This window comes from Astyanax mexicanus, chromosome 2 (genome assembly GCF_023375975.1).
Source record: "Astyanax mexicanus isolate ESR-SI-001 chromosome 2, AstMex3_surface, whole genome shotgun sequence".
NCBI classification, from domain to species: Eukaryota; Metazoa; Chordata; class Actinopteri; order Characiformes; family Acestrorhamphidae; genus Astyanax; species Astyanax mexicanus.
The window spans coordinates 12,651,590-12,667,408 of record NC_064409.1 but is presented as its reverse complement, the minus strand read 5'-3'; the positions used below and the strand labels follow the sequence as shown (position 1 = coordinate 12,667,408).

The 15,819-nt window shown below is 40.1% G+C and overlaps 1 protein-coding gene across 6 annotated transcripts in view; it reads left to right on the top strand.

Moving 5' to 3' along the window:
- cald1a (caldesmon 1a) overlaps positions 1 to 15,819 on the top strand; it is an 88,128-nt gene that overhangs the window by 26,135 nt on the left and 46,174 nt on the right. Inside the window, exon 1 of one of the 6 annotated variants that reach the window (XR_002650185.2) lies at positions 15,073 to 15,302. The exons of 1 other annotated variant lie outside the window; for it this stretch is intronic. The gene's annotated coding sequence lies outside the window, so the exon portion shown is untranslated. Of the gene's footprint in view, positions 1 to 15,072; positions 15,303 to 15,819 lie in introns of those variants that run through there. 4 more of the 6 variants (XR_455047.4, XM_007252700.4, XM_022671255.2 and 1 more) reach the window with 4 other exon arrangements.

The following is a 15,819-nucleotide window of genomic DNA, read 5'->3' as shown; positions in this document are numbered from 1 at the left end:
CAAAACTTGGATATCTACTAATGTATATGGACTAAGAAAAGAATGATAGATTTAAAAAATTCCATGATGTGGCCTTTTTAAATTCAACTGCTTAGATCAACATAATATCATCACATACTTTATCGTACACTTATCTTTTCTGGAATGCCGGAGGTCTGGAAAATCGCAAGACGATTACCAACTTCTGAATTTCAGAGTCCAGAGTGCTGCAGTTGCATGACAGCATTTCGCTCTCTGCAACATCTGAGGCTTATTTGATGTTCAGGTAACAGTCAGAAAGTGAATCACTGGACGAGTCTGTGTGGTGAGGAATGTGATCCATTGTCTGGGAATGCGGGAGTCTCAATTTTCACCCTGGAATGGAAATCCAATGGCTCTGAATGGCTTGAGTTTCCTCTATTCATTAAACTTGTGTTTTGGATGAAGCTAATGGACTGAATATGGGTTTTGATTTGTGTGTTTACAGGCACGCTCAGACTAAAGCCAGGCTAATAGTGAGTGAGTTATGGCGTTACCATCTCGATGTTTTCATTTCCAGCTCTGCATGTCCAGAGATTGTCCAGAGAACGTTCAGAAAGGCTGACATAACAAGGCGTTCAGCAAAGAAAAGCTGGACAGCTGGAGTCATTTTAGGACGGTGTGATGATGTGTCGCTGTCTGAAAGACATTTCGTGTTCAAATTCCGAAAAGTTTTGAGTGCAATATGGTCATTTTTTTAAACTTGGCACTGCAGTAGCAACGCAGTAAATTCATCAAAGCCTCGTTCTGAATGGAAGAAGAGATGGATCTTGAGACGGTTCTGTTTCTTTTCCTCCTCTCTTCTGTTATTCTCTCTTCTCCTCACTCCTCTCCTCTCTTTTGCTGCTTTGTCGAGCCAATTTGCTCAGTGACACCAGTGGAAAGCAGTCACCGCTCTGCCTGCCAAAAACTCCACTGAATTTATGGCTGTACATCCTGCTCTTTTTCTCCATCTCTCTCTCTCTCTCTCTCTCTCTCTCTCTCTCTCTCTCTCTCTCTCTCTCTCTCTCTCTTTCTCTCTCTGGTCTGATGCCCCAGGGCTGTAAATGTGCTGATGCATCATCAGAGGGACCAACGCGTGAGTCGAGCCATCTCTTATGTGCAATCACGAGGCTTAAGCCAACAGACCACCGGCAAACAGATCACCCCCATAATAACAGATGGTACAGCCCTTTCTCTGTATCAACAGGGTGAGGAGATGGGGATAGAAGTAGCATGCATCATCTACAGAGGAGACAGAGAGGTTTACTGGTTTAAACATGAACTGAATAACTCTTAACTCTCATAACACTCAATATTTGGAAGATGTATCCGTTTGATAAGCTTGGATGTTTAAAATCTGTTCTATCGGATGAGTAGCTAAATATGTTGTGTCGAATTTGCAATGATTGTCTGCACAGTAGATTCTTCAACACAATTTTTGGCAGACCTACACCCTGTTTCCTCAGACCAAGCATCTCAGACTGCTTTTATTGAGTTTTCAGTGCAGCCTGAAGGACCAGATACAAAGATTGTCCCACAGGATTCCCAGTTTATTCATTAAGTTTATTGGTATGTTTCAACAATAAAAGTTCAGGTCATAAAAACCCAAAATCTCAGAAAATTATAATATTATATAACTCCAATTCATCCTTTTGGCAGTGTGTTCTGCTAGAAAATGAAATCTGCATCTCCATAAAAGTTGCCAGCAGAGAGCAGCATGAAGTGTTGAAAGATTTCCCAGGAGAACACTGCACTGACTTTAGACTTGATAGAACACAGTGGACCAGCACCAGCAGATGACTTGCCTTCCCAAACCATCACTGATTGTGGAAACTTCACACTAGACCAACAATAACAATAAAATAAATAAAGGTTTAAAATAGATCACTATGTGTGTAATACATCTATATAAAAAATGAGTTTCACATTTTGAACTGAATTACTGGAATAAAGTAACTTTTCAATGATATATATATATTTTTTTTTTTTAATGCAATAGTATATTTGGACTCGAAAATAAATGTGACCAGCACTGACTAAGACCAAATACTAATACAAACATTACCAGCAAGTCCAGCCCATCTATCTGCACTACCATTAGCTGATTGGCTACGAACTAATTTGATTACATTGACCAGTTTCCACTAACATCAGACTTACTGAGAAATGTTCTAATTGGGTATAAAATTTGAATTGAAACATAAACAGCATAAACTGGTCAACTCGTTTAGATACTCAATCTTGGGTAAATTCATCTCTGGAGCCATTTTGTAACTTCTAGATGCCAGTGTTGTAGTACTCAAGTCCAGCCTCAGACAGTTCTTGAGATATAGACCAGACTCAAGTACTAGAATACTAGCATCCAGAACTTTCAAAATGCTTACAGAAATGTATTTACCCAAGACTGATTTTGTTTGGCCTCACTTTGTTTTTGACCTCAGTTGGAATCGGCTTTTCGGATTGAGGTCGACTCAGAAACTGCTGTCAAGACCAGACGAATCCGGTACTACTGTCTGAGGGAATTGTTTCATCCATCATTTAGCTTTGAAAGCTTTTAAATAATAAGAGATTGGTCTCTGTCTTGACTCAGACCATTCAACTAATCGGACTCCTGTATCCTGGTCTTGGTTTTGACTACAACATTACTAGATACCCTCTTCTGGACCAAAAGCATGAGGACATTTAGGATAAAAATGTCTTCATCTACACAGTAGACGGGTTTACTGGTTTAAATATGAATGGGATCGCTCGTAACACTCAATCTTGAGTAAATATTTTTCTGCAGAGCTTTTGGAAGTTCCCTAGACACGTCACTGACTCTGAATACCAGTGGTAGCAGAAGTACCAGTCAGTTGTTAGAAATGGAAAAATGGTGGAAATGATATTATTATTGAGGTCTTACATCGAGGCCAGCACTGTGTGACTCGTGCTGTCTGACTGGAAATATCTGCCCAGAGGTATTACCAGGATGGCTGTAAGGACGTCCAACCAAACCAAACAGTCAAGCAGCTGTAATGTGCATCCACTCTCCTGCAGATGCAGGGTGTCTCTCCTGTTCGTTTTTTTTTTTTTTTTTTTATGTCTCCACTGCTCCAATAAGCCTTTGAGACTCAGCAGGTCCCATTATGTCCTGCATATAAACACAGCTGGGAGATAATGATGGCTGTAGGCCTGTCACACGCTGTGTAGTTTTACTGCACATGGACCAGGCCTAAGAGCTGGAGCTCAGCCACCGCCACTGCCGAGACGCCACTGGCCTGAGATCTGCCTTACTGGCTCTCCTAAATCTTTCATCCAAGCTGATGAAAAAATACACGCCAAGGCAGCTGTTCTGAGTTCAGCCTCGATGGAGTGCTAAAAAGAACACATAGCATCTCACTTATGGCTATATGGCTGCATTCACATCACACTGCACTTACCGCCAGTTCTGATTGTTTGCTCACATCTTTCTACAGTATATTTTAACCTTAATTAGATAAAAAATAGTTTCTTACATTTACTTTGACTTTTATTTCATTGCAGACTGCAGAAACCCAATATACTTAATGTTTTGTCTGGACTACTTTTGCAAACCTTCAAGCATCATCAAGCTCTACAGTACAGAGTTACTGTACATTCACTAGTGCCTCTTAAAACATCACTTTGCAAAACAGAAGCCTTATGTTAGCCCTGTTCAGAAGTGATGTCAGCTTTTCTGGGTTCAGAGGCATCTGGGATGGACCTTTACACAGTGAAAACGTCTTGATCCTTGCCGGAAGAAATGGATACCATGTTTTCTGGGCAAAATAGGAACATAACCAGTTCCAAAGTTCAAGCCAGGCTTTGTCATGGCATGGAATTGTGTCAGAACTCTTCTGTGTTAGCAGGATTAATGCAGAAATTACAATGCTGCCTTCAAAACAACATCTTTTTCAGTGTCCTAGATGCATTTTTCAACAATTCAGTGCTGAACCACGTGATGTTCACGTTACAATAGTATGCCAGTGAAAAAAAAAGACCTGCCTGTAGTCCTTTATCCTCAGTGCCAAAATATCTTTTTAACTGTGAAATGAGAGGGAATGACTAAATTACAAAGCGATAAATGCTTTACTGCCACAACTTTATTGGAATGTGTTTAAGGCCTGAAATTAAGGAATTCATGTATTTTAGAAAATGAATGAGGATGGGAATCATAGGGCATCTAACGATTGCCCACGATAATGATGATATCTTGTGATCTCTGTGATTCTGTGATACTCAATATATTGCCTACCATACTTCATACATCATCTATGTTACTGATGTTACTTTTTTATCTAATTTTCCTGGTGAACTACTGAACAGCTGAACATGCTTGGAGGAGAACACTGACTGTTAGCTCTATTAGATTAGCTTAGCTATTAGACTAGCATTATGCAGAGTCATCTGAATGTTGGCCCCCCTCATTGAGAATAAATCACCACAAGCAATTTATTCCCAATGATAGATCTGCATTTAGATAGCTGCGCCACTCTTCTAAATTAAAATAAATATTGCGATATTAAAAAATGCAGGGCCCATGACATCACCAGCCCGCCCCCACCCGCGTGCTGTCTCGCGTCCAGAGCTGAGCCAGCGCCAAGCACTCAAAACCTGAGGAAAACAGCAAAACAACAGTAATCAGCCCTTTAATTAGGCATTAAATGGCTTTTTAAAAGGTAAATAAGAGTGTTTTTTCTGGAATTAAAAGCATGAATTAAGCTGTAACTGGAAATATCTGCGCAAAACTGTGCTGCACTGAGGTGCACAGCTTTGGTGAATGGAGGCCAAGCAGGTACCTTGTGTTTACTCCTGGTCCCCCCTTCGCTCTTCCCCTCTCACTTCTGAGGCAGCAGCAGCCTGTCTCTCACACAGACGCAGAGACAACACTGTGTATCTACTTCTTGTGTTGCCTTAAGTGACATTGCACACCCTGCGCTGTGACTATTTCTCATGCGCACATCGCGATGACGATGCTTAAACCATAAATATATCATGCAGCCCTAGTCTAATTCCAACAGTTAGTTTTTTTCTGTGCTAATATTTGCACGTTTTACAGAAAACTGTACATATATAAGTTTTTTTTTGTGGTCAAAATACTAGTAATGTATAATGTAAAGAAGGCTAATGTTGGGTCAATCTCAGACAGAGAAAGGTCTCAGGCAGTATTGGGGTTAGGATAAGAGTTTCAGACCCTGTGCTGCAGCAGGCTGGAGTTGTAGACTGTGCTTTGACCCGGTGGATGTGCTAGACTGTGCAGCAGAGTGGATTTCACTGGCTTGGCCCAGACTCAGCCCGGGGGGAGCCCTGCTCCCAGCTTCGGCTCTTTGATCTCTTTATTTCATTGGAGTTCATTGAGCGAATAGCACTCAGGGGGAAAGCTTTAGCCCGAGATGCTCTTCCCACTGCCGGTGATTGACAGGCGGCTGTGCTCTCTAACTCGCTCCGCAGGTGAGACCGCGCCTCCGCTTCCTTCCCTGAGGGCTTGGCTCTTCATCCCCATATGGCCCCGTGTCAGCGTCGGCTTGATTCATGAGCACCGATACACTGCACCCGCCGCAGGCAGCTGCAGGAGCTACTGTATCCACCTCCAGCATGATGGATGTGTGTGTGCTGCTTCGTGGGCTTGGAGAAAGGAACCTTTTTCGCTCTTTAGGGGTTAATGAAAGCTTTGATTGGCATGCACAATGAGAGACTGGTGATGATGAGTGATTAAAGTCCTGGGGAAGGCCTGAGTTTGCATAGCTGGCATACCTGCTGGAGCTTCGCTGGAGCCAGGGGATGAGCAAGGTGAGGGGTGTGTGTGTTAGTGAGGCCTTGTTAGGTTGCTGACTCTGCAGATTATTGGGATACTTTGTGCACCTGGCTGGCAGCACACCTGCTCATGCACTCTGGAAGACACTGGAGTATCAGCTCTGCTCACCTGCAGAACAGGGAAACCACAGGGATGTTCCATCATGCATATGTTGATGATCCATTGCTTTGCAATTGTTAATAAGGTCTAGATCTAAATTAAAATATCTTTATGATAAAGTGTAATGCATTATTGAAATAATAACCTGTCTTAAAATTAATTACCTGTGGTTACTAACAGAACAACAACTTTCAGACCTCAAAACATTGTTGCAGCAAAAGCCAGGCTCCACTTTCTTTAACTACCCATTGACATCTTATCTTTTGCCAAAAATAAGTTCAGGCTCTTTTGGATCAGTTATGGCAATGGAGAGACGCTACCACCCTTCACCCAGTACCCAATTTATTCATTTCTATTTATACGTTCAGCAAACGCTGACACGTGGCATCTGTGACATCCTTATCAGGGCTTGAAACGATGCTCGGGACCGTAGCCCCAGAAGCCCTGCCCAGGCGACACCACTGGTTCTATTGCATTGGCTACCAGACACCTACACTGACTAGCACTATGCATAGTCATCTTAATGTTGGCCCCATCGTTGATAGGGCAACGCTGATGACTGTGCCTCTTAGGAGCCACCTCAGGATTTCACCTAATCTAAATTCAATATTTTTTTAGGTTTATAGTTATTACTCCAACATAAAAACACAGGCATCTCAACTTTACTCAAAAATGAAGCCAGCAAAGATCAGTCACCCCTGTCTATTTCCACCACTTACTTTTCCCTGTGCTCATATTTGCACGTTTTACAGAAATATCTAAAGAAAGCAAGAAAAACTAGGTATTCTGTGGAAAAATCTGTTTTGCTTGTAGTTCTTTAGGCTGCCCTGTAAACTTAATGAAGGCAGTCTGAGACGTGTTCGGTCTGGGAGAAGGAGTAGGTGGCCTCTAATGTGCAGACTCTCATTGACAACCTGCAGACAAATTTGGCTTCCTTTCTATGGAATCTATGTGGATGGATAGTAGCTAGCCACCAAGCTAATGCTTCATTGCTGTTGTTGCTACTATGCCGTGATTTGCTACCTGTATCACAATAGCATGGTCCTGCACAGAGATTATTGACAAGTTGGTTTATAAATATTTGATATAATGCTGTAAAAGTTGCATTTATGGATGGTAATTTTAGCACTTCTGTATAATAAACAGTGCAGGACTGTTGGATTACCGTGGAATCTACTATACACAGCATTTCAGCAGTAAAACTAGAAAATAATGTAGAAAATAATGAACAGTCCTCTACTTTATGATCATTTTTCTTAAACTCCTTTTAAGAAAAGCGAGTGATAGCCCAAGCCAGTAAGTTGCCTGATGCCAGATATCCCACTGATTCTGCAGAGAGAGCGTTAGCTACGACTAGTTGCTTGGTGTTAATGGACCTTTATTGACAGACATGCAAATAGGGCCAGTGGTTTCTGCTGGCAGGGCAGCACCTTTTTTCTGGGGGAGTAAATTTAGCCTTGTTGGAGTAGTGGAGAAAGGCCTCGCTCCAGAAAGCAGTGGGTGGTAGATCCAAACATTTAGTTATTTAATCTGTTTGGCAGTAGGGGTTGTGGATCGCATCAGACTTGGCCGTGTCTGTGGAGAGCACTTCTGCCTGGCCGTCCGTCCCAGCAGGCTGCAGACAAATTGCTAATGGCTAATTGCGCAGACGGAGTTTGTTGACATTAACATTTCCAATTATCTAATGGGTATGAGGAAATGTTCTCCGCACGAAGGCCGCCTTTTGTTCTGCAGGGAGGCAAGGAAATCTCACCTCGGTGTCACTGCGCTGCGACCACGGCTGGAGCGGAGGCGCATTCTTTAAATAGTTGCGGGTGCATGCCCTGGAGATAAATGTGTTTGCGTAGCTGTGTGGTAGCTCTGCAGAATATGGGCAGAATACCAGTGGAGAGTTTATATCTCTGCATACTGTGATATGATTCGAGATCTTGTGAAAACACAAGTGTGGATCATGATGTTGCCAGATTTATACATTTTCCCTAAACACTGAGCTGTGGAGAAGTGGATCTGTATGTAAGTAGTGTTTTATTGTTTTGTGGATGACATATCATCCCAAAAATTATTGCAATCAACAATATTGTTATCTTTTTTTTTAGACCACTAAATGCCACTGACATGATAATAATAGAAGACCATAACAAAGTGATTCTACCAGTTTAAAGACAACAACATTTATTTAATCATAGTTTGGGAAATATATACTTTTTATTCATCTACTGAATGTAGTTGCTGCAGTTATTGAAGCATTGTCATTATAGCAAAATACTATTTGGTGTCATACAAATCTCTGAAAAAATTAAAAGACCTTTTCAGTTTCTGAATCCTTTTCTCTGATTTTGCTATTTATAGGTATATGTTTGAGTAAAATGAACATTCTTGTTTTATTCTATGAACTACGTCAATTTCTCCCAAATTCCAAAATAATGCAAAGAAAACAAGTTCATATTATAAAGTTTTAAGAGTTCAGAAATCAATATTTGGTGGAATAACACTTTAAATAAATAACTTTTAATCACAGTTTTTATGCATCTTAGCATGTTCTCCTCCACCAGTCTTACACACTGCTTTTGGATAACTTTATGCCTGCACTCCTGGTGCAAAAAATTAAGCAGCTCTGTTTGATTTTATGGCTTGTGATCATCCAGCTTCCTCTTGAAAATATTCCAGAAGATTTCAATTTGGTAAAAACAAAGAAACTCATCATTTTTAAGTGGTCTTTTATTTTATTTTATTTTATGTGAACAAACATTAAAATAAACACAACAGTCGATATCAAGATTATCAATTATTATTGAGGTCATGTTAATTTACTGTATGATAAGTTGATTATTGTTGATTGTTGTTATTATCCGTTTCATTGGACCAATAAAAATGTTTCAAAGTGCCAAAATGACTTTAAATAAAAATCTTTGCACATTGACATCCACTAAAAATATATTTACTTTAGTAAATAATAATCATTACCGTAATTGCAATATAAATAGTAATAATTGCAATTAAATATATTACTGTCATCTTAACACCATTGTATGCCACCAATATAATGTAAATATAATGGCATAATAACACAATTACACATTACTTTTAATAAGTATGAGAAGAAATTGGAGTTGGAACATAAACAAAAAAAAAGTTTCAACTTCCTTTATTTAAACTTTGAACTTAAACAAAGTCAACATACCAGCTCAATCTTGTCAAAGGGTTCTCCCTCACAGGCACTGTAGATAATATTAAGGTCAGCTAAAAATATTGACGTTATATCCAGATATTGTATGATATTTATGACGTCAATAATGTGTAATTATTGGGACAGATCTGGTAGTATGTGGTAGTATGCTTTTTAAAGGGGTCAGTACATGAATACAGAATACTAACAGAATTTTTAAAAATTGTATTACCAGATTTTTGAAAATGAAAAAATCAACAAGAACCAGTAGACTATAGATTCTTTGTGAATTTTGATTAATGTTCAATTAATTGCCCGGCCCTACATGACAGATAAAAGCAAAACCACTTTGCTAGAAATACATCAGACTGCTATACTTGAGCACTGGTTTTGTTAAGAGTTTTAGGGTTTTAGTCAAGATAGATTTTTGCCTGATGGCGCTAAAGAAAGATGTGGAGGTGATTAATCACATCTTTTCTCTGAAAGAATGTATCCAGGACATGCACTGCTTAGATATTCCTGACTGGAATTAACCTGGAACAATTGGTTTCTTATGGAAGTGATAAAGATGCTGCATAAACATGAACACGTGGACGGTGGTCGGGGTCATAGATCACTCCAGACTTGGCTCTGCTTTAAGTGTGTCTGCAAACAGTACTTCTGTCTGTCTGGTTTGGTAATGGATAATTGCACAGCCTGAGCTTGTTGACATGAACATTTCCAGTTATCTAATGGATATGAGGAAATGATGAATGTGCTGCATGGAAGTGCATAAACATGACCGTGTGAGGAGCCAATCAAAATGCAGATGACAGTATCTCCACTGTTGTGGTCAGTCTCACGTGTAATAGTTCTCAGACGTTCTGTTTACGTATGGAGGGAGTGTCTGAAGCCGAGACTGTGCTCACATGCTTTATTTATTATAAAAAAAAATATGAAGTGCTATCTATCAGTGGAGTGGAGGAACTCTGGGGAAACCACAGAATATAATTTGTTAACATTTACTGCTCATCCAAACCATCTGTATGCTTAAGCCATATGGAAAGTACTGAGAATTTTCCTTTGATGGCACTCAAGGAATCCCAGGAGAGACAGTGGAACTTTTGCTCTATAGCTATAGCTATATGGTCCATTAATGCACAGTAATAGTGTACTACTCTTTTAACTTTGTGCCAAAAGTCATGCGATATCAGCATGTACATTGATCATGAGTTGTGAGGTGTTATCTTGTGAATGGAGCTGAACACTGGTCAATGTGCTCATGGCAAGGCAATGTAAATTATCAATAGTTGGAGTAAGGCTTAATAGTGGGTACTAGGTGGATAAGACATTGCATTTCTAAAGTTCTGTAGTTCTATGTAGTTATGCATTTATTAGGAATATGTCATAGAAGGCATAGTCCTTGTCTCATGCAAAATTTGTAATTTCTTCCCTTTGATTCAGAAATCATTTAAGCAAAGACTAAGACTAACACATTTCTGAAAAAAACGTTTCCCAAATTGATTTAATTCTCATTCACAAGGTGCCATTTTGATACGATTTCCAATTTGATTTGATCTTGATTTAGACATATTTCAGTAACAACAACAGGTTTTGTTTGGATATAAAAGAAAATTACAGAGAATCAATTGTTGTAATTGTACAAAAAAGCCTTAACTTTCCATTATTTAAATTATGATTTTTTTTCATGCAGGATTAAAATTTTGTCCAAAATAAGAACATTTTAAGGATCAAATGATTAAACCCATCATGAATTTGTACTGAGGCAGAAGAGAAGTATTAGAATTTTACACAAATATTAGTTGGTTTATGCAGTGTTACCCAGTTCTAGGAAGCATTCTCCTGCCTGTCAGTTTTGGTCACACATTTACTGTAGCAGTGCAATTTTAGCCATACATTTACTGTAGCAGTATAATGTAATGCATACATTTATCTTAGCAGTGAAATATTAGTCAGAATTTTACTTTAGCAGTGCTATTTTATTTAAAACATGCAATTTTATACATTAATTTACCCAAAATAGCAGTGCTATTTTAGTCATACATTGTCAGCAGCAGTTCTAATTTAGCCATACATTTTCCTTAGCAGTGCAATTGTAGTCGCAAGTTTACCTCAGCGGTTCAGTTTTAGTCACAAATTTACCTCAGCAATGCAGTTGTAGTCATTAATTTACCTCAGCGGTGCATTTTTAAGCATACGTGAGTGAAATGCTAATATTACAATTCTATTCCTTTAGATCTTGTATCTTTCAGCCTAAAAAACAGCTGATGCAGGATGTCCGTGTACAGCCATTAGTTTAATCCTGTCTAGACTTGGTCTGTCTTGCTATTTGCAGACGCATTTTACAAACACACGGTTTCTGACCCCTGTACTGTTTATGGTTTTGTCCACCATAGAGCAAGGCCCTGGTTTTTTAAAAGCAGGTCTTCTGAGGTAAACATCACACCACCGCTGTGTAAATTTGCTACCAGAATGGCACAGACTTCAAGCGCAAGCCCTTTTCTTATGATAGCTTTGCAACAAGTTGCCCGGCGAAGGTTTTATGAACGGCTCGAGCGGCGCTCTCCTCACAGAGGTAGTAATTTGCTAGGTAAATGTGTCATTACAGCCATTCTAATCCTTACTCACTGAGGGGGGCAGTGGCTGCCAGCATATCGAGGCCAGTAGGAGGAGGTGGCCAGACCCCCGTTGTCTTATGAAACACTCTTCAAGAGCACAGTAGAGGGATGTAATTCTAGGAAAGTCTAGGCCCTTCCATTATCTTGCTGCATGTACGCTAGCTTTATCCGCATACGGGTGGTCTTGCGGAGGAAGAGGCACAACAGTTCTATTTCTACCTCTTTTTTTCTTTCTCTTCTTTTTTTTTTGATTGAAGGCTGAGGAAAGAATGTTTGGACTCAGAGGAAGGGGACGGGGCCTCTTACAGAGAGCAATGCCCCATACTGAGAACACACAGTGACACAGTGTGTGGAACCCAAATGTGTTTGTGGTTCCAACAATTTCATGTGCATTTCTATTGAAATAACACTGTTTAAAAACTCCAGCAGCACTGCTATGCCTGATCCACTTGTATCAGCACATCACCCACTAACACACCACCACCATGACAGTGTGACTGCAGTACTGAGTATGACCCACCACTCAAACAGTACATGCTCAGAGGACCTGATAAAATTGATAATGATTAAAGACTGAAAAAAGCATGTGGTCATAATCTTATGCTTGATCTGCGTATATGCTACTTGTATGAGACTTTTCAGTAAAAAAAAGTTAATAAGAAAATACAGTATCAATATTTTCTTAAAACCCCTACATGGGATACCACTAGTAAAATAGTAAAATCAACATAGTAACTAGTAAAATCAACATTGCTGTGTTTTCTATAAACTACGGACAACATTTCTCCCGAATTCCAAATAAAAATATTGTTATTTAGAACATTTATTTACAGAAAATGAGAAATAACAAAAAAATGCAGAGCTTTCAGACCTCAAATAATGCAAAGAAAAATAACCCTGGTTTTTAATCACAGTTTTCTTGGCATGTTCTCTTCCACCAGTCTTACACGCTGCTTTTGGATAACTTTATGCCTTTACTCCTGGTGCAAAAATCCAAGCAGATCAGCTTGGTTTGATGGCTTGTGATCATCCATCTTGTAGTCCACACTGTGTGTATTGGCTAAAATACTGTTCAGTGTTTTGTATGTGAACAAACATATATAACAGATAAACACAATAGATTATATCACGATTATCAAATATTTTTAAAGTCATGTCTATGTATTGTCCATTACTTGTCATGACAGCCTTAGATACTTCCACTGCAACACCTGCATAGCCACCATAGCAACCACATGGAAAGTCATAGCAACTGCCTAGCTACCACGTAACCACTTACACTTTTGTCAAACTGTAGCACCCATCTAGCATCCATTAGATCTAAGCAACTCCATTGTTTTTTAGTTTTATTTTATTTATTTTTGTTGGGGTAAGTTGAGGAGTTGGGAATGTGGTAGTTGATGAAAATCCCACATTCTGACCTCAAACTCTTGTTGCTGAATGCAATCAAATCCTCACAGCATTGCTTCAAAATCTAGAATGCTAGTAGAAAGGTTTCCCTGAACAGTAGAGACAACTGCACCATCAAAAGCATGATAAACTCTTAACAATAATACCCCTGCTTTCTGAGTGTCTGAATACTTTTGCCCACATAGTGCAGTGTATTGCGTTAGATTGTTATTTCTAACAGATGTGATGATGTGATGATAACACTGGCTGTGATTCAGCCACTAAATGAGTTTTTTAGTAAACGAGTGAAGCCGTGCACAGTGGTATATTATGGCGTTGATTTAATGATCAGCATTAACGCTGTGATTAAAGTGGACAGTTTTATGGGACAGTTTAAAGGGGCAAGTGAGGGGTGTTTGTGTGGCAGCGACACTCAGCTTCCAAATATGAGGCGCAGTCGTGCTGCAAAACAGCTGATCTGGCCTGAGATAGCGGGGAATTCCTGCGGTGTGTGAATGCGGGTCCAGATGAGCCAGCGGTTCAGAGCGATATGGAGGCTGAACAGCTGGAAGTCCCTCTTTCTCTTTCTCTCTCTCTCTCTCTCTCTCTCTCTCGCTCTTTCTCTCTTTCAGCTGAAGCAGAGAGCAGTCCAGATAGGCCTTCACAATGCTGAACAGGAAACCCTCAGAGTTTTGCATTTTAAAACACACACAACGTCCAGGACTCAGGCCTGGACTAACCAGACCCAGCTCTGTAAACACAACACAAAAAGTAGAGAGAGAGAGAGAGAGAGAGAGAGATGGGAAATTTGTGAAAATGAAAGAAAAGTAGAAAATAAAGAGTGAGAGATTGAATGAGAAAAAGAGTAGGTTGAAAACAGGGAAAGAAAAAATTGAGGTGAAAGGTGAAGGATATTAAGGAATAGAGCGAGAGACAGAGTAGGAGAATGAGAGAAACAATAAAAGAGAGAAATAATAAGAGAGATGATGTAGATTAGTGCAAAGAAAGAAAAACAGACAGCAAACTGATGAAAAAAAAGAGAACATCAAATACAAAAAGGTGAAAAAAGGCAGGAAGACATGGAAAATAAAGACATGAATGAAGAATGAATAAGAAAAATGAATGAAAGACTGAGGTACAGATGAAGAATTAGTGGAAAGAAAGAATTTAAAAAATAAAAAGAAAGGGAAGAGAGCAGGGAGACAATGTAAGAGAGGTAGAAATAGAGAGAGAATGAAAAAGAGAAAGAATGTATGAAAGAAAGGTTAGAGAGAGAAAAAGAGATAGACAGAGAGGGCCAAAGATAGACAATAAGGAGAGATGGAGAAAGTCAGGGAAGGATAGAACATAGAATAAAATGTAAAGGGAGGAAGAGAGAATGTAAGACAAAGAAAATAGAGGAGTATAAGATGAATAGAAAGGGATAGAAAGGGAGAAGCCAGAGAAAGAGTAAGAAGCAAATAGATGATGGAGTAGTGAGAGACAAAAGAAGGGAGAGAGAAAGAGTGAGAGAAACTTAAGATGGAGAGAAAGTTAGAGAATGATAGAAAGTAGAGACTGAAAGAAAAATCAGGAAGAAAGAAAGAGAGAAAATTGATAGAAGACAGAAAAAAGAGAGGAGTGAAGCCAGAGTAAAAGTGAGAGACCCATACATACATTGCATTATAATGTATTTCTATATTGACAGCACATAACAGTACTTTTCATTTTTATGGTGGGAGAAATAGAACCAGGGGCACGGAGCAGCAGGGAAGAGCGAGAGGAAAGAGCAAGAGAGAGAGAAATGGAGGGAGGGAGGAGTGGAAGCAAGCATTAAGAGAGCGACAGAGAGAGAGACAGAATCAGAGAGAGAAAGAGAAAGGAGGAAAGGGAGGGTTAGAGGGGAGGCCCATACTGTCTGCACCCAGAGAAGGAGGGATAGATAGAGAAAGAAAGAGAGAGGGAGAGAGAGAGAGAGAGAGGGAGGAAGAGAGGGAGGGTGAGCGAGAGGGGAACGGAAGAGGCTGGCTTTTTCTCTCTTTTTTTTGTTGGCTTTTTCTGGTGGAGCTGCAGCTGGAGAGAGAAAGAGAAAGAGAACGGCTGAGCCAGAGGGACTCTTTGTGTTGGAGTGGTGCTGAGACAGAAAGCACAGGGAAAGAGGGAGCAGGGAAGGAAAGGAAAGGAAAGGCTGGAATGGTGTGAGAGTCCGCTCCGAGGCGTTTTCGTCGCTGTTGCTAAGGTATGGCAGTTTGCGCTCACTCCGCTTGCAGCCCCTCAGGACTAAAAAGCTCACTCTAGAGGCTCCTGGGTGGTCCGCCACTAGCTTTGGTCACGTACCCAGAAGTATATTTAGTGAGAGTCTTTCTGCCTGGCTGAATGAACATCCTGTGCTAACATCCTCTCCTTTGCCTCTCTCTCTCTCTCTCTCTCTCTCTCTTTTACTCACTCACTCCTTTTTGCTCTTCTCTTGCTCTCTTTTCTCTCCTTCTTTCTTCTCCCCGCCTCCCCAATTTTCCATTTTAAAAGCACTAGTGTGAAAATAAACTGTGCGATCTGTTTGATATCAGGCCAGCGAGAGGGAGGAAAAAAGCAGCTGGAAATGTCTTGCATATGTGAATGTGTGACTGTGTTAAAAGGGTTAAGCAAACACGTTCACTGGGAGGGAAGCTGCGGAATGCAGAAGCCTCCTCGAGCACCATATGCCGGAATATGTGGCAAAGCATGCGGTTCAGCCGTAATCGAGTGCCAGCCCTGTT